General features: G+C 43.1%; 1 protein-coding gene across 4 annotated transcripts in view; it reads left to right on the forward strand.

Moving 5' to 3' along the window:
• Positions 1-18,451, forward strand: part of COG5 (component of oligomeric golgi complex 5) — a 324,671-nt gene that overhangs the window by 58,182 nt on the left and 248,038 nt on the right. The gene's annotated exons all lie outside the window — the stretch shown is intronic.

Genomic DNA, 18,451 nt, shown 5'->3' on the forward strand with positions numbered 1-18,451 from the left:
CCCACTCGTCCTATTGTAGAATCAATAAGCATCTGAAAATACATAATGAAAGTAATTTAACATATTGAAGGCTTCTTGTCTCCAGAGACAACATTTAGATTCAGCCTTTCTAAAAAGGAACAGCAATACTTCTCAGAGGAAAGCTTACTATGGACAGCTTTTGCAGAATGACAGCCTACCTTGTCGCTTCTCTTCACTGCAGAGAGATGCAGTGCATTCACTAATTTTGATTGGTCAGTGATGTTTGGCTTAAACTGTGCTTCATATATATGGGAGTGATTTTTCCCCCCGGTTTTATATAAGGATTCTTTTGTGAAAAGGCTAAATTTACAAATGAATTGTGCATAATTCTGGAATATATTAGGCAAATATGTTTTATTTTTACCATTTCTCTTTACTTTTGTTGATTGTACGATGTGTACCACATGACAAAACACTGGTGGAAAATTAGATGAAATGTATACTACTTTAAAAGCCTCTAGCAATTTATGTTGGAGTATGTCCTGTTATATATCCTGTCTCTGAGGTTCTTTGTTCTAAGACAACCTCGATACAAAACTGCTGCATCTTTTTTGTGAACCATACTCAACCAGTATGCTTATATACAGGTCAGCATTTAGATCTTTGTATCTAAATAAATTGTATTCAGGATAAGTACACAGCACATAAATATAATGATAATCAGAATTAGAATCCTCATAGAATGTTCATATTGTTTATTATGAAGGGGTAAAAATCTAATTTAGTTCATAATCTAAAGAGTGATTTTTCCAGATCCCATTACCATGTTCAGTACATGCACAGTTATGCAGTTTGACAACATAAATTAAATTTAAGGAAATAGTAACCTGTTTAAAAATGTTTGACTAATATTTTTCTAAATGTACCATATGTTTTGTCAGTGTATATTTTGTTTCTTGCATTCCATACTCTTTCTACCTCTGTTCCTGAGCCCTTGACCTTTTGGGATTTTGTTTTATGTAGTCTTCACTTTTTAAATATTTAGATTTACAATTTATGTTGCTGGTCTATTCTGTTAGTATAGACAATGTTGCTAACATCCATACAATGAGGAGGGGAATAACCTAGTTTCTTGTCTTCATAAATTAGGACTAATGCTAAAATTAATTTAGAATGTGAATTAAAGCTATGCAACCCAAAATAATAATCAGTGGGTATTGTCTTGTGATAACAGAGATAATTTAGGAATTTTTTACCTAAAATGATGTATTGCTATTAATGTTCCACATCAAAATGTTTTTGAATTATTCTGAATGTCTATAGATGTAATTCTTGAAAAAGTTGAAAAATTATAAAATGTTAAAATATAGCTATCGCATATCAGCTTTATCTGTTTAGCAATTTTAATTGTATTTATTTTTGTAAAATTGCCGTACCATTGTTGTGTACATATATAAAAATACAATTGTGTAATTCAGATGTTTGCATTTAATTTTGTTTCAGATTAGCATCAGTGGTATTTATTTATTTTGATATAATGTATGCTGATGATGCAATTTTCTAATTTGCAAGTGGTCACATCTGTGGCACTTTAGGTAACTTGAACTCTTCCTCTTTTTCCTCTGGGCAAGATCATTCAGAAAATACTGAGGTGGACAAAGATTACAGTGGGACCCAGAGATTCTGCACAGCGTTTTCTGTGACTTTGCCCCAGCACCTTCTGATTTCCCTGGGCCTTGTTGACCATGAGAATCTGATCACAAGTTCCGTCAGCATTGTTCTTGAACAGTTGCATATGACGGAACAGATTCTTGGAGCAGGTGAATTACATACAAAATAAGTGCAAGAGATGTACTTGCTCCACTTACAGAAGAGTTCAGGGTGTGTCGGTGACCTGTTGTTGAGTTCAATAGATGAATTCCCATAGATATTCCAATTTCAACTCTCTTCCAAGAGAGGCTGGATAAAGATGTAAGATGTTGAGGGGATGGAGAGTTTTAGCTGTAGGAATAGAGGGGGGAAAAAAGATGGATTTTAGTTGTTATGGAGACAGAAACATCAGGATTTTGGGTGTGTGAGGCAAGGGAGGAGGAGGAGTCAAACATGATCTCCAGGTTATTGGCCTGAGTGACACAGGATGGTGGTGGTGGTGACAAAACATTGGCGTAGTGGAGAGAAGTTGGGAGGGAAGATAAGGGGTTCAGCTTTGATCACATTAAGCTTAAATTAGGATTGTTGATTAATCACAGTTAACTCACACAATTAACTCAAATTATTAATTATTTAATAAATTAATCGTGATTAATCGCAGTGTTATTTGCACTGTTAAACAATAAATACCCATTGAAATTTATTATTTTTGGATTTTTTTCTGCATTTTCAAATATATTGATTTCAAATACAACACAATGCAAAGTGTACACTGCTCACTTTATATTATTTTTATTACAAATATTTGCACTGTAAAAATGATAAACAAAAGAAATAGTATTTTTCAATTCACCTCATACTGGTACTGTAGTGCAAACTCTTTATCATGAAAGTGCAACTTACAAATGTCTATTTTTTGTTACATAACTGCACTCAAAAACAAAACAATGCAAAACTTTAGAATCACTCAGTCCTACTTCTTGTTCAGCCAATCACTAAGACAGACAAGTTTGTTTACATTTATGGGAGATAATGCTGCCAACTTCTTATTTAAAATGTTATCTGAAAGTGAGAACAGGTGTTCACATGGGACTTTTGTAGCAGGCATTGCAAAATATTTACATGCCAGGTATTCTAAACATTCATATGCCCTTTCATGCTTCGGCCACAATTCCAGAAGACATGCTTCCATGCTGATGGCGCTCGTTAAAAAAAATGTGTTAATTAAATTTGTGACTGAACTCCTTGGTGGAGAATTGTATGTCTCCTGCTCTTTTACACCTGTATTCTGCCATATATCTCGTGTTATAGTATTCTCTGATGATGACTCAGCACGTTATTCGTTTTAAGAACACTTTCACTGCGGATTTGACAAAATGCAAAGAAGGTACTAATATTAGATTTCTAAAAATAGCTACAGCACTCGACTCAAAGTTTAAGAATCTGAAGAGTCTTCCAAAATTTGAGAGGGACGAGGTCTGGAGCATGCTTTCAGAAGCCTTAAAAGAGCAACACTCTGATGTGGAAACTACAGTACCCAAACCAGCAAGAAGGAAAATCAATGTTCTGCTGGTGGCATCTGACTCAGAGGATGAAAATGAACATGCATTGGTTCTCAATGCTTTGGATTGTTACCAAGCAGAACCTGTTATCAGCATGGACACACGTCTTCTGGAATGATGGTTGAAGCATGAAGGGACATATGAATCTTTAGCACATCTGGCATGTAAATATCTTGTGATGCCAGCTACAACAGTGCCATGAAAACACCTGTTCTCACTTTCAGGTGACGTTTTGAACAAGACGCAGGCAGCATTATCAACTTCAAATGTAAACAAACTTGTTTGTCTGAGCGATTGGCTGAAGAAGAAATAGGACTGAGTGGACTTGTAGCCTCTAAAGTTTTACATTGTTTTATTTTTGAATGCAGTTATTTTTTGTACATAATTCTACATTTGTAAGTTCAACTTTCATGATAAAGAGATTGCACTACAGTACTTGAAAAAATACTATTTCTTTTGTTTTTTACAGTGCAAATATTTGTAATCAGAAATAAATATAAAGTAAGAGCTATACACTTTGTATTCTGTGTTGTAACTAAAATCAATATATTTTAAAATGTAGATAACATCAAAAACTATTTAAATAGTATTCTATTATTTAACAGTGCAATTAATGACGATTAATTTTTTTAATCATTTGACGCTCTAACTTAAATTTGCTATAGAGAGATCTGGGAGGCAGGGGCGGCTCTAGGCACCAGCAAAACAAGCTGGTGCCTAGGGCGGCAAAATCTAGGGGGCGTCCCCTGCTGCCGGGGGGAGCGGGAGGCTGCATTGGCGGACCTGCCGCTGTCATACCTGCGGGAGGTCCACCGGAGCTCCGGGACGATCGGACCTGCCGCAGGCATGACTGCGGAGGGGGCGCTCGTCCTGCGGCTCGGCTGGACCTCCCGCAGGCATGACTGCGGCAGGTCAACTGGAGCCGCGGGACCACGGCACTCGCCGCAGTCATGCCTGCGGCAGGTCCACTCGTCCCGGGCTCTGGTCGACCTGCCGCAGCGGGAGCTCAACCGGAGCCGCCGGACCTGCGGACCCTCCGCAGCCGCGGGAGGTCCAGCCGAGCGACCGGTGGTCCCTCTGCAGTCATGCCCGCGGGAGGTCCGCTGCTCCCGCGGCTCCGGGGCGCCTCCCGCGCATGACTGCTTGGGGCGGCCAAACAGGTAGAGCCGCCCCTGCTGGGAGGAGAAGTGGTATTGTATGGAGAGAGGTTAGGCCGGTGTGCGTGGATGGAGAGATTTACAAACTATTAATTTAGAAATTGTAGTTGAAATAGTGCGAGTGAATGACACCACTGTAGGAGGATAGGGAACCACGGAAGATTTTGTTATGGCCTAGCTTAGGCAGTTCCGCTTTCTCAGCCTCCGGTTATTGTAGGACACGGCATGCTAGTTTCAACCTGCCGTAACCGGCTGGAATTGCTGCGTGGCCAGCCCCTAGGCTGTTGGCCAAGGGGGCGGCCGCGGCGGGTGGAGAGTTCCTATTGCATTATGTATGAGCTGGTTTGCTGCTGTTTGTATAAATATGAGCATGCTTTGTGTTTGCTTTTGGACTCCGTACCAGGCCGAGCTCCAGGGCGCTGGGTTCCCCACCTCCGTGACAGCAACGCTTGGAGTCCCCGTTGCGGATGTGTCACTTTACCTTCATTAAAGCCAATAACTCACAGTGTGTGTGGACCTCGTTCTTACAGAGCACCCTGGGAGGGCCTACAGCTCCCCTGGAACCTAACACACCACCCCCGAAAAAGTGTAGAGCAGAAAAAGGAGGGGGCCAAAGAAAAAAGCTCCCTGTGGGGAATAAGAGCATCCCAATTTACTTTCTCTACTAGTCATTATTATAAATCAGGGGTCAGCAGCCTTTCATAAGTGGTGTGCAGAGTCTTCATTTATTCACTCTATACAGTAATACATTTTAATGTTTTTAGAAGGTCTCTTTCTATAAGTCTATAATATATAACTAAACTATTGTTATATGTAAAGTAAATAAGGTTTTTAAAATGTTTAAGAAGCTGCATTTAAAAATAAATTAAAATGCAGAGCCCCCCGATCAGTGGTCAGGACCTGGGCAGTGTGAGTGCCACTGAAAATCAGCTCGCGTGCCATAGGATGCCTACCCCTGTTATAGATGGAGTTGGCAGTGCTGGATATAGATAAGGTTGCCTAATGTTTTCCATTATAAGAACCTGTTTTCAGTTGCTTATAGCTTTGCCAGAAGATAAGTTGTGCTAAATTTCCTATTCTGGATGTCTACCATAGGCATAATGTTTTTTGGAAAATTTTTCAGCTAAAATGGCTCAGCCATTTGTAGGAATGAGATTAGAGAAAAATAAATTGATTTGTCATCTTAAAAAAAATCTTTAAACTGTTTCACGAAGTTCTAATACCTCCCTGCTGGGGAAAAAGGGCTTGACATTTTGGCATTGTGTGGGGAGGAGAGAGTGGCTGTGCTGGTGTCAGGGTGCTATTTTTGTTCTCTGCATGAAAATTCATCTAAATTGGGCAAAGTTATGAGAAGAAAAAATCTTTACATGTGGTCAGTAAATGATTGTCAATGTTGATAGCTAAGTTCTGTAAAGATGCCATTTGCACTGATCATGCTCCATCCTGGAGTGCAGAGACTTTTTTCCTGCAGTTGCTCCTCCTGGCTGCTGGAGACTGCTGTGATGCTGGCACTAGAATTGAGAACCCAAAGACTGTTTCTCCTGTTACAGTCCTCGCTCCCTCTTGTCCTGGGGCCCAGGTAGTATGGAGGAGGAGCTGGAGATAACCTGACTTGTATATGAAGGGAGGGAGAAGTGAGGAGGAGGTTGTATTGCAGAGGCTGGGGAGGAGTGAGGATGGGGTAGGGGGAGACATAAGTCAGTGGGAGGGAAGAGGTTGGATGGTATGTAGGAGAAGAGCTAGGAGAAGGGGCAGGAGTCAGGTATGTGGGGGTGCAATGTGCAAAGTGGAAGGAAGGCCAGGAGCTAGGATGGGCTGGAGAGGAATTAGAGGTCTGAGGAGAGAGATACAGGGGGCAAAGGAGCAAAACCTGGAATTGAACCCAAGAGTCTTGAGTCTCTACATTCGCCTGCTGTAAATAAATAGCTGTGAAAACCAGCAGCAAAATGTATGCCTCCTTCCCTCTTAGTTTGTTGGTTCATAGAGAGGATGACAGTCTACTGCTTCTACCAGTTACTCCATTATCTCAAGTGGTAGTGTGTCTGAACTGTGGATCTAGTGGTCCAAACTCTGCTGATGACCCAAGCTGGTTCCACAAGAGAGAATTTTTGGGTCTGGGTTTCTCTTTTTGTATTTATTTTTTTAAATTAGAAAATTACATTTAAAAAAATGCATTCAAAGATCATTAGTGTTGTAAAATCAAGCATTCATAATCCTAGGCTTGACGAGCTTGTCAATTGTCTGCCTATTTGACCACTGCAAAATATTGTCAGATAGTGCAAGAAGAATGCCCTGATGTAGGCGGCAGCCCACCTCTTTGATTGGATCATGGTGCCATTCTTTCAGGTTTTTTTAGAACATAATTTTACTTTTTTCTAAGTTAATATAACTCAATTAAGTAACTTGGCTTTTGTAATTAAGCATAAGTATCTGTCTAAGGCTAAGCCTATTGAAAACAATAAAGTCTTACTCTTTTTTGTTACTGTTGTTACTGTTCTGATAAATTAGTGCTTTAAAGTATCTGACCATTTTTGTTGATTTTGACAGTATTTGACTAGCCAGTTGATCTGGGGCAGTGGAACCAGGGAGCAGGCAGGGGGGGCTAGTGCCACCACAATGTATATATTATGGGGGCTGATCTATTTTCATCTCAACAATATATCCTCTGTATTTGGGGAGGGTGTGAGATAAGGCAGTCTTCCTTCTCTAGCTCTGCCCCCTCAGAGCTGGGGAAGTAGTGACTGAGCAGAGCTGTGTCATTTTGGTCACTGGAGGCAGAAGGAGGTTGTTTCCTCTCAAGGGCAGGAGCTGCTGCCAGTTGTGTAAAAGCAGCAACTCGGGGTGTAACTGTACTGGCCATTCCACTTTCTCAGCCTACTGTATGTCTCCAAGGTCAAGGGAACACCCTATCCAGAGCCCTGGGCACTGCCTGAGCTTCCTCTGCACCCTGGGCTTCTTGGTGCATACCCCAGGTCACAAACGGTAGCCCCTGCCCTCCCCCGCTTTCAAAGTGAGTTTCTATCACCTCATAATTAACCAATTATTATTGGACTGTCTCCTGTCTGTCAAATAGACACCTTCAGAAACTTCTCCATTTTATGAAAGTACTTACGTGCGTCTAATCACTTCCATTGTGTAAAACTGAGGGTTTTTTTACTACTCAGGACTTCCATATTCCACTCTGGAAGAGACTACCGTTCAGAAATGGGTAAATCCCTATACACATTAATGATGGTTTTTGCTATATAAATGCAAGTGATTATTGGGATGTATTTTTATGATTTTTACAGATTTCATAGAAAATGTTAAATTGACTGTGTCACAGGGTGTCTGGCCCTTTAAGAGGGAGTTGGGGCTAGTACTCCTGGACTGATCATCTGAGTGATTAAAAGAAAGGCACCTGGGTTTCATAAGGGTCTTGAGAGCCTCCTAGGAGAGGAAATATGGCCAGGGTCAGGAGCAGTGCGGGAGTGCTGCTGGAGCCAGCTCATGACCAGCTGGCTGAGCTGGGACTGAGCTTGTGAGAGACGAAGTCTGGTATGCCTTCAGAAAGGAGCAGCCTGAAACTTTAGAGATTACAGATGCAGAATAGGGAGCCAGGGTAACCATGTGACTCTAAAAGGGGATGGGTGAAGCAGCAAGAGAGTGAGAGATTTGGTGTTTAACTGGGGATAATTGAAGACAGGCCTCAGAAATAGGGTGACCAGACAGCAAGTGTGAAAAATCGGAATGGGGGTTGGGGGTAATAGGAGCCTATATAAGAAAAAGACCCAAAAATTGGGACTGTCCCTATAAAATCGGGACATCTGGTCACCCTACTTAGAAAGGAGAAGCTGTGCCTGGTGGGAGACTGGAGAGAGATACTGTGTTTTGAAACTGGAAAGCAGCCAGACCCAGGATATGTGCACCCAGCAAGAGGCAGGGTAGAGAAAGATTGTCTTTAAGTTGTTGTATGTTAATAAGCTCGTCCCAAAGAAGGGGTGCTATGGTATGACTCAGCCCTTGGTTCTGTATTGAGGAACTCTGGGGAGACGGGAAACTGTGGCAGGAGCTGCAGAAATGCCTGAGAATAGTAGTGGGTGCTGTGACATGGGCATGTGTGCTCACAAACTGTTTCTTTTAAAAACACAAAATGGCCATGAAATGTGGTATTTTATTTTTTCCATTGTTATTTTTTAACTTTGAGCACTTCGGCTGGTATTGAGAGCTTTCCATTCTCTCGTCAAGGACTCTACAGTACTGACTTGACAACTCTACTTTAATTACTGTGAATTCTAATTATTGTGAAAGCATTTGGAGCTCTGGATGGTTACATGTAACTGTTATAAATCTAGATAAAAATACAGCTGCAGTTGCTCAACCTCAGCTTCCAGGTGTGTGTGTGTGTGTGTGGATTGCTTCTTTCTAATACTGTATGAGGAAGACAGTATTCTGTAGCCTTTCAAGTTTAGCTGTACTGCTGAATGATAGGTTTCAGAGTAGTAGCCATGTTAGTCTGTATCAGCAAAAACAATGAGGCATCCTTGTGGAACCTTAGAGACTAACAAATAGTTAGCTTCTTCGAAATGGCTCATACTGAGAGGCAACTGTATGTTAAAGGAATTAAATTCCCCTTTACTAAAACTAATATATTTGATCTATATGTGGAAGGAGTGGGAAGAAAGGAGTTTTTGCCCTTATGGTTACTGTTTTAGAACTTGATGTGGATGGGCTGGAAATAGTCTCCACTAAAGACACATTGTATGTGAAATAGTGTTCCAGCTATCTTGTAAAAATGTTAACCTTTTGTTTGCTGTAGACACGTAATGTATAATACGTTTATTGTCGGAAACTGGTTTGGTTGGCAATGTGAAAAAAATGCCAGCAGCCTAACTGTATTAACATGGTTGTAGACTCCTTGAACATAATCCCTTTTCTTCCATAATCAAAGTATTACCATAATTAGAAATATATCGTGACTACTATAGGATACTGTAACAGGGTATTTCCTGATGGTCTTTAAGTGTATCTATATCTAAGAACTCGATGGGTTTAGGGACTAGCAATATTTTTCAGAATAAAATTTATATACTTAAGAAATGTGATAACAATAAGGCTGGGCTGATGTAAGCTCCTTAGTATAGTTAATGCAAATCTAGAGTCCAGTTTTAATGATCTTGAAAATTTAAAGTAAAGCAGCTGTTACACTATATTTGGTGGGAGGAATAAAAGTTGGTGTTATCATAGAAGTCAGATAAATGTTATATTTCAGGTCCAGAATAATCACATTTTTCATTTGTGTGGAATATAGAATAATTTACTCAGAGAAATATAGGTCTGGGAGGGACTTTGAGAGGTCATCTAGTCCAGCCCCCAGCACTGATGATACAGGACCAAGAATACCTGGACCATTCCTGACAGGTATTTGTCTAACCAGTTCTTAAAAACCTCTGATGATGGACATTCTACACTCTCCCTTGATAAGCTATTCCAGTACTTATTTTCTAACTGTAAGGATAGTTATTTTCTAATTTCTAATGTAAATCTCCTTTGGTGAAGATTAAGCCCATTATTATTTGTCCTACCTTCAGTCGACATGGAGCACAATTGATCCCCATTCTCTTTATAACAGCCCTTAACATATTTGAAGACTAATATCAGGTCCCCCCTCAGTCTTCTTTTCTCAAGACTAAACATGCCCAGTTTTTAACCTTTCCACAGAGGTCAGGTTTTCTAAAAATTTTTCCATTATTGTTGTCCTCTGGACTCTCTCCAATTAGCCTACATCTTTCCCTAAAGTGTGGCTCCCAGAACTTGCCAGAGAGCTCAAGCTGTGAGGCCTCCAGTGCCAAGTAGAATGGGACAATGTCTTACAAATGACACTCCTGTTATTACACCCCAGAATATTAGCCTTTTTTGCAGCTGCATCACACTGTTGACTCATACTCAGCTTGTGTTCCACCATAACCCCCAGATTCTTTTCAGCAATACTACTGCCTACCCAGTTAGTCTCTACAGTAACTCCTCACTTAAAGTCGTCCCACTTAACGTTGTTTCATTGTTACGTTCCTGATCAATTAGGGAACATGCTCATTTAAAGTTGTGCAATGCTCCACTCTTACGTTGTTTGGCTGCCTGCTTTCTCCACAGCTGGCAGCCTCCCTATGCCCGCCCCCCCCAGCGCCTCCCGCCTGCTGTCAGACCCTGTGAATCGGCGCCTTCCCTCTCCTCCCTACGCCTCCTGCCCACAGCAATCAGCTGGCTTGCAGCATTTTGGAGGCAGGAGGGAGGGGGGAAGAGCAAGGACTTGGTGCGCAGGCTCCCCTTCCCTCTCCTTCCTCCTGAATGCCGCAAGCCAGCTGATTGCCCCGGATGGGGGGGGGGGGAGGAGCGGGGACTCAGCACGCCTCCTCCCTCCCCCCCCACCTCCTGCCAGCAGCAATCAGCTGGCTTGCGGCGTTTTGGAGACAGGAGACAGGAGGGAGGAGCGAGGACTCAGGGCGCAGTCTCCCTGTCTCTCCCTGCCTCCAGAATGTGGGCAAGCCAGCTGATTACCCTGGGCAGGAGGGAGGACTCGGTGTGCCTCCCCCCTCCCTTCCCTGCCTCCCGAACATGGCAGTCAGCTGGCTTGCAGCGGTTAGAAGGGAGGGGAGGAAGGGGGAGGAGCCAGGATGCAGCGTGCAAAGTAAAGGGGGAGGAGGTGAGGGGGAAGAAGAGGCAAGTCAAGGCTGGGGGCTTGGGGGAAGGGGTGGAGTGGGCGGGCTGAGGGTTGAGCCTAGGGTGTCCAGACAGCAAGTATGAAAAATCGGGACGGGGGTGAGGGATAATAGGAGCCTATATAAGAAAAAGACCCAAAAATCAGGACTGTCCCTATAAAATCGGGACATCTGGTCACCCTAGTTGAGCCCCCTACCCGATGCTTGCAGGGTAGGGGAAGCTGCCCTGGAACCTAACCCCCCCCATTTACATTAATTCTTATGGGGAAATTGGATTAGCTTAACATCGTTTCTCTTAAAGTCACATTTTTCAGGAACATAATTACAACGTTAAATGAGGAGTTAATGTATTTGTATCTTTGTTTTCCTTCTTAAGTTTAGTTGTTGGTGCTTGTCATTATTGAATTACATCTTTTTGATTTCAGACAAATTCTCCAATTTGTCAAGGTCATTTTGAACACTAATCCTGTCCTCCAAAGTTCTTGCAACCCCTCCCAGCTTAGTGTCAGATGCAGATTTTATAAGCATACTCTCAACTCCTTTACCCAAGTCACGAATGAAAATATTGAATAATATCAGACCCAGTACCAACCACTGCGGGCCCCCACCAGATACGCCCTCTCAGTTTGACAGTGAACCATTGATAATTGTTTGAATATGGTCTTTCAACTAGTTCTACAGCTACCATATCCACTTTATAGTAACGTCATCTAATCACATTTCCCTAGTTTGCTCATAAGAATGCCATGTGGGACTGTCAAAAGCCTTACTAAAATCAGGATATATCATATCTACTACTCTCCCCTTCCATCCTCTTGGAGCTTATAAATTGATTGTTTAATAATTTGTTCCAGTATCTTTCCAGGTATTGACGTTAGGCTCACTGGTCTATAATTTCCCAAGCCCTCTTTTTCCCCCCCTTTTAAAAGAAAGGTATAGTTCTCTGACCCATTACTATTCTTCCTTTCTTTCCTTCACATTGGGAATACTGTACTCTAGATTCAGAAATTCTGTCCTTGCCTATCTGGAACATTAAGAGATGGTATGGATTTACTCTCTGAATTAAGTAATCTGTCTACTTATTTGGCCTCCACCATAATATCCGAGCACCCACAAAGGGTACGTCTACAGTCCGAAATTATTTCAAAATTATTCTATTCGAATTTTCAGAAGCGATTTTATACATTAAGTCTTGTGTGTCTCCACTAAAGCGCGTGAATTCGGCAGAGTGCGTCCACAGGCTAGCATCGAATGTTGGAGCGGTGCACTGTGGGTAGCTATCCCACAGTTCCTGCAGTCCCTGCTGCCCGTTGGAATTCTGGGTTAAGCTCCCAGTGCATGATGGAGCAAAAACATTCTCGCAGGTGTTTCTGGATGTGTGTCATCAGTTGCTCCTCCCTCTGTGAAAGCTACGGCAGACAATCGTTTTGCGCCTTTTTGGTGTGCAGACGCCATACTGCTTTCAGTACACAGTGCAGTACAGTGCACCGCTTCTCTCCTGGTACTGTGAATCCACCTCTCATTTCCTCTAATCTTTTCTATGTAATCTCTATAAGTATCTACTCTTTCTCTTCCTCATCTGCCGCTGCCAACTCTGCTTTCCCGCTCTTGCTGAGCTACCAAGCTTCTCCATGTTGTCTGTCCTGGGCTCCCGCCTCCATGAAAGCTACAGAAGACAACCATTTCCCACCTTTTTTCAGCTATTGTGAACCAAACAGCACCTATTCCGCTGCCACTCTGCTCTCCTACGTTTTGCACCCCCTTTCCAGGATTACCTGTGCAGGCGCTATAGTGCGGCAAGCATGGAGCCCGCTCAGATCTCCGCTGCAGTTTTGACCATTGTAAATACCTCGCGCATTATCCAGCAGTATGTGCAGTACATGCAAAACCTGGCGAGGCAGCGATGACAGCGTGATTACTATACTGACATGAGGACATGAACACAGACGTTCCTAGAAGCACGGCATGTGGCGACTGGGAGATTATGGTGGCATTGGGCCTGGTTCATGCCGTGGAATGCCGATTCTGGGCCCAGGAAACAAGCACAGACTGGTGGGACTGCATAGTATTGCAGGTCTGGGATGATTCCCAGTGGCTGCGAAACTTTCGTATGGGTAGGGCCACTTTCATGGAACTTTGTGACTTGCTGTCCCCTGCTCTGAAGTGCAAAGACACCAAAATGAGAGTAGCCCTCACAGTTGAGAAGTGAGTGGCCATAGCATTATGGAAGCTTGCAATGCCCAACAGCTACCGGTCAGTTGGGAATCAGTTTGGACTGGGCAGATCTGCTGTGGGGGCTGCTGTGCTGCAAGTAGCCAATGCAATCATTGACCAGCTGCTATCAAGGGCAGTGACTTTGGGAAATGTGCAGACCATTGTGGATGGCTTTAATGTGCTGGGGTGCCCTAACTGCAGCGGGGCAATAGATGGAACACATATCCCTATCTTGGCCCAGGAACACTGAGGCGGCCAGTACATAAACCTCAAGGAGTACTTTTCAATGGTGCTGCAAGCACTGGTGGATCACATCAACCGACATCAACGTGGGATGGCCGGGAAAGGTGCGTGACGCTTGCATCTTCAGGAACTCTGGTCTGTTTGAACAGCTGCAGGAAGGGACTTACTTCCCAGACCAGAAAATTACTGTTGGGGATGTTGAAATGTCTATAGTTATCCTCAGGGACCCAGCCTACCCCTTAATGCCGTGGCTCATGAAGCCATACGCAGGCACTCTGGACAGTAGTAAGGAGCAGTTCAACTATAGGCTGAGCAAGTGCAGTTGGTGGTAGAATGTGCTTTTGAATGTTTGAAAGTGCGCTGGCGCAGTTTACTGACTCGGTTAGATCTCAGCACAACCAATATTCCAATTGTAATTGCTGCTTGTTGTGTGCTCCACAATATCTGTGAGAGTAAGGGGGAGACTTTTATGGCGAGGTGGGAGGTTGAGGCAACTCGCCTAGCAGCCAATTTCGCACAGCCAGACAAAAGGGCGATTAGAAGAGCGCAGCAGGGCGCGCTGTACATCAGAGAAGCTTTGAAAGCCAGTTTCATGACTAGCTAGGCTACGGTGTGACAGTTGTGTTTGTTTCTCTTGAAGTTACCTGCCCCCTATATATATATATATATATATATATATACTATTTCCTTTCATATATATATATATATGTATGTATGAAAGGAAATAGTCACAATTGTTTAAAAAACATTCTTTATTATTTGTTGCACAACACATTGAGAGAAATCAGAAGGTAGACCAGGGGAGTGGGGGTATTGGGTTAGGGGGGTGGAGGAGGAGGGAAGGACAAGTCCAGAAACCAAATCAAAAGTTTGCATATGCCAGCTTTCTGCTGCTTGTGCAGTCCTCTGTTGTTGAGTGTGTGGGTTCCTGTAGCCTCTCCTCCCCCACCCCCCGCTGTGTTCTTGGGCGTCTGGTTGAGGAGGCTATGGAACTTGGGGAGGAGGGAGGGCGGTTACACGGGGCTGCAGTGGCAGTCTGTGGTCTTGCTGCCTTTCCCGCATTAGATCCACCATACAGCGGAGCAAGTCAGTTTGCTCCCCCATGAGCTTGACCATAGCATCCTGCCTGCTCTCATCGCACGTGTCCCTCCTCTCTTCGTGTTCATTTAACGCTTTACAGGACTCCGCAATTGTTTGCCTCCATGCATTCAGCTGGGCCCTATCAATGCGGGAGGACTGCATGAGCTCGGTGAACATGTCGTTTCTAGTTAGTTTTTTCCGCCTTCTAATCTGGATCAGTCTCTGAGATGGAGTAGATAGAGGCCGCGTTGAAACATTTGCACCTACGGGAGGAGAAAAAGGGAGGGTAGTATTTTAAAAGATACATTTTAGAGAACAAAGGGGTCACTCTTTCTCAGTGAAAGAGGCAATTCATAGTACACAGCACATGTTCTTTCTGTACAAGGTCACTTTGGTGTGAGTAAGCCATCACACATGGCTGGGCAACAGAATTCAGCTTGCAGCTAGCCATGGTAAGCCCTAGGGGCACGCGGGGTTCTGCTTCTTCCACATTCATTTCAATGCTTTCAAACTGCCGGGCCCCCTTTCTCATAGCAAGCAATGCCTGGTGGGTTTGCCATATAAAAGGAGGGCCTGCGGGTTCTCTGGGATGATCACTTCACACCTCATCTCTCACCCCTGCACCCACTGCATGGCTCCGATGAGGCTCTGAGCAGGGATGAGCCCTTTAAACTAAACGCGAACAGCCCAACGCGGCTGAGTTTCCCTCTGCCCCCCATTGTGTGGCTCCGATCAGGCTCTCACTCACCAGAAGTGCTTTCTCCAGGGTCATGGTCCAGGAGCCTGCCTTGGGAGTGGGGGGAGGCTATTGTCTCCAGCGTTAAGAATAGTTCCTGGCTAGGGGGGAAAATGGATTCCCCACTTGCCACCTGTGCACTGTCCTCCTCCTCCTCCTCCTCCTCCAATAACTCATCCTCCTCGCTTCGTGCAACTCCCCCCTTGCAGGTGTCCATGGACACTGGTGGGGTAGTGGTGGCGTCACCCCCACATAATTGCATGCAGCTCACGGTAGAAGCAGCATGTATGGGCTGTGACCCAGAGCATCCGTTTGCCTTCCTGGCTTTTTGGTACACTTGCCTGAGCTCCTTGATTTTTGTACGACACTGCTCTGTGTCCCTGGAGTAGCCTCTTTCCGTCATGGCCCTGGAGACTTCAGCGTATGTATTTGCGTTTTTTTTTTTTTTTGGAATGTAGTTCTTCCATAACAGATTCGTCTCCCCAATATGCAATGAGATCCAGTATCTCCCGTTCGGACCATGCTGGAGCTCGTCTGCGAATCCGGGACTGTGTGGTCTCTTGTGATGGTGGACTCTGCATGGTTGCCTGCGATGGTGGAGTGTGCTGATGGTCACCTGTGCTGATGGTGACCAAACAGGAAATGAAATTCAAAAGTTCCTGGGGCTTTTACTGCCTGCCTGGCTAGTGCATCAGAGTTGAGAGTGTTGTCCAGAGATGTCACAGGGGAGCATTCTGGGATAGCTCCCAGATGCCAATAACGTTGAATTGCATCCACAGTACCTGTAACCCGGAACTGCGATCTCGATTTTAGCATTATTCCACTTGCTGACGTGGAGTACAGAAATTGGATTAAAGAGCCCTTTTAATAGAAAAAAACGGTTTGGTCATGTGGACAGAATCAGTTTTATTTCGAATTAACTCAGCTAATTCTGAAATAACTGCGTACTGTAGACCAGGCCAAAGACTCACAAATTTATCTTCACAGGCCGGTACCCTATTAGGTTAGGAAGTGCTTGGCTAAGGTCACACAAGAAGTCGAGGCCAGATCTAGGAATTTAATTGCGGTCTCCTGGATCTGCCCCATGTCTTACAATAAGACCCATCTTTCCTTTTAAAAATGCAGGAAATGGATTTATTTTGTCATCTTTTATTTTTTTGAGCTCACTACATGTTTGTGCTTAAATTTCTCTTTCTTCAACCTTACATTAATAAAGGACATCTGCCAAGTTCAGTGTTTTAGTGTTAATAAATAATTCAGCCTGAGTGGAAAAGTAAGGTCATACCCTTCCACTTCATTTTTCCTTCTGACAAACTCAGTGGTGTATAGGCAATATGACGTGTGTGTGTGTGTATTTTATTTCCAGCTCACATACGGTGCCTGTTTAAATTACTGTAGGCCCTCAAAAATACTGTGCATAATTTAAAAATGTGTGAATTTAATTATCCAAATTTCAAAAATGATAGTAAAGCTCTGAAGCATTTTCTGGTGTATCAAAAGATAAAACCTGCCCATCTCTGAGTAAATAGCCTAGAAATTTATCAAACACAGGTTTTCTTGGCCCAAAGAGGGAACTGAATTTCCTGGAGCTTGCCCTTCTTCCAGATATACATATATAAAGGCCATTGGCTCCAACAGCCCAGTTGACATCAACTGGCAAGATAAAGTAAGGGGAGAGGTACTTTCTAAAATACCCAGGAACTAAGCCTTACAGGGCTTCATATGTCAAAATCCAACATTCTGAATGGCATAAACTGGATATAGAAATTTAGGTACAGTACATTGTGGTTGTACCTTATTGAAAAACTCTTATGACTCAGCATATCATAATCTATTGTTTAGTGTGCTGACTGGGTGGTAATTACTTTCTCTAAGAAACATATCTTCTGTATGTCAATCCCATGGTCTATTAACTACTGTATTCAAAGGCTCCTGTGCATAGGTCCATTTCCCCTTTTCTTCTGACCCATCTTATTAGTGATCTCATTTGTATCACTTTATATTTAGTTGCATGGGAGGAGGAAATGGGTGTGTACCATGAGCCAGGGATTGGAGTTGGTGAGATGGATTTTTTCCTGAGAGAGATGAGCAAAGGGGAGTGAAGTTGTGGGATCTGATAATTGAGACTACAGAAGTTAGTGAGCTAAACAGGTTTAATAAATTAAAATTGTGCAGTGAAATAGCTTAAATAAACTATTCAGGGTAGTCATGATATCATCTATAGATACAGACTTCCCGGTTATTTCTTCTAAATAAGGCTATTGTCAAAGAAGAAATTCAGCATTTATATTGTTAGATACTACCCTTGTATCTGAACACTGTCTTCTGAGAACATTCTTGTTTGCCAATAACTTGGTGTAAAGAAGATATAAAGAAAGAAAAACAGAGCTGAAACTAGGGTCCAATGTCCAATGTTCAGAACATACCTAGACAGTTATCTGAATTCTGTGAATGTTGGCTCTATAGCAGGAGGACCTGTTCACGGTTAAGGTAATTTGGTTATGGCATAACAACCCTCCAACACCCTACAGTGAACCTGCTTTGAGAAAGAAGGGAAATCTGTTCCTTTACATTTTTACTGTATTTGTTCTGCACAATGTAGACTTAGCACATCTTCCCCACCTATGCCATGATTCCCTAGGGATGGTGTAATTGTGTCTATAGCTTCAAAGTGGAAACATTCTTAAATAGTAAGAGGGACATTTTCCTGCCTCTTTCAAATCCGTCCCCTTCCTTCAAAATTAATATTCTGCTGTTCATAGTGTGAGAGTGGTGAACTTTGAGCTTCATGGCCCCACTAATGCCTGTGCCTAATCGGGTAAAGAATGTGAGCAAAGCCAAACAGCAAAAATTAAGATGTTTGTACATCAATGCGAAGAGCCTAGGTAACAAAATGGAGGAACTAGAGTTACTGGAGCAGGAAGTGAAACCAGATATTATAGAGATAACAGAAACATGGTGAAATAGTAGTTATGACTGGAGTACAGGTATTGAAGGGTATGTGCTGTTTAGAAAAGACAGAAATAAAGGCAAAGGTGGTGGAGTAACATTGTATATCAATGATGAGGTAGAATGTAAAGAAATAAGAAGTGATGGAATGGATAAGACAGAGTCTGGGCAAAAATCACATGGGGAAGAAAGCTACTAGAGCCT

This window comes from Mauremys reevesii, linkage group 1, assembly GCF_016161935.1.
Source record: "Mauremys reevesii isolate NIE-2019 linkage group 1, ASM1616193v1, whole genome shotgun sequence".
Classification (NCBI taxonomy): Eukaryota; Metazoa; Chordata; order Testudines; family Geoemydidae; genus Mauremys; species Mauremys reevesii.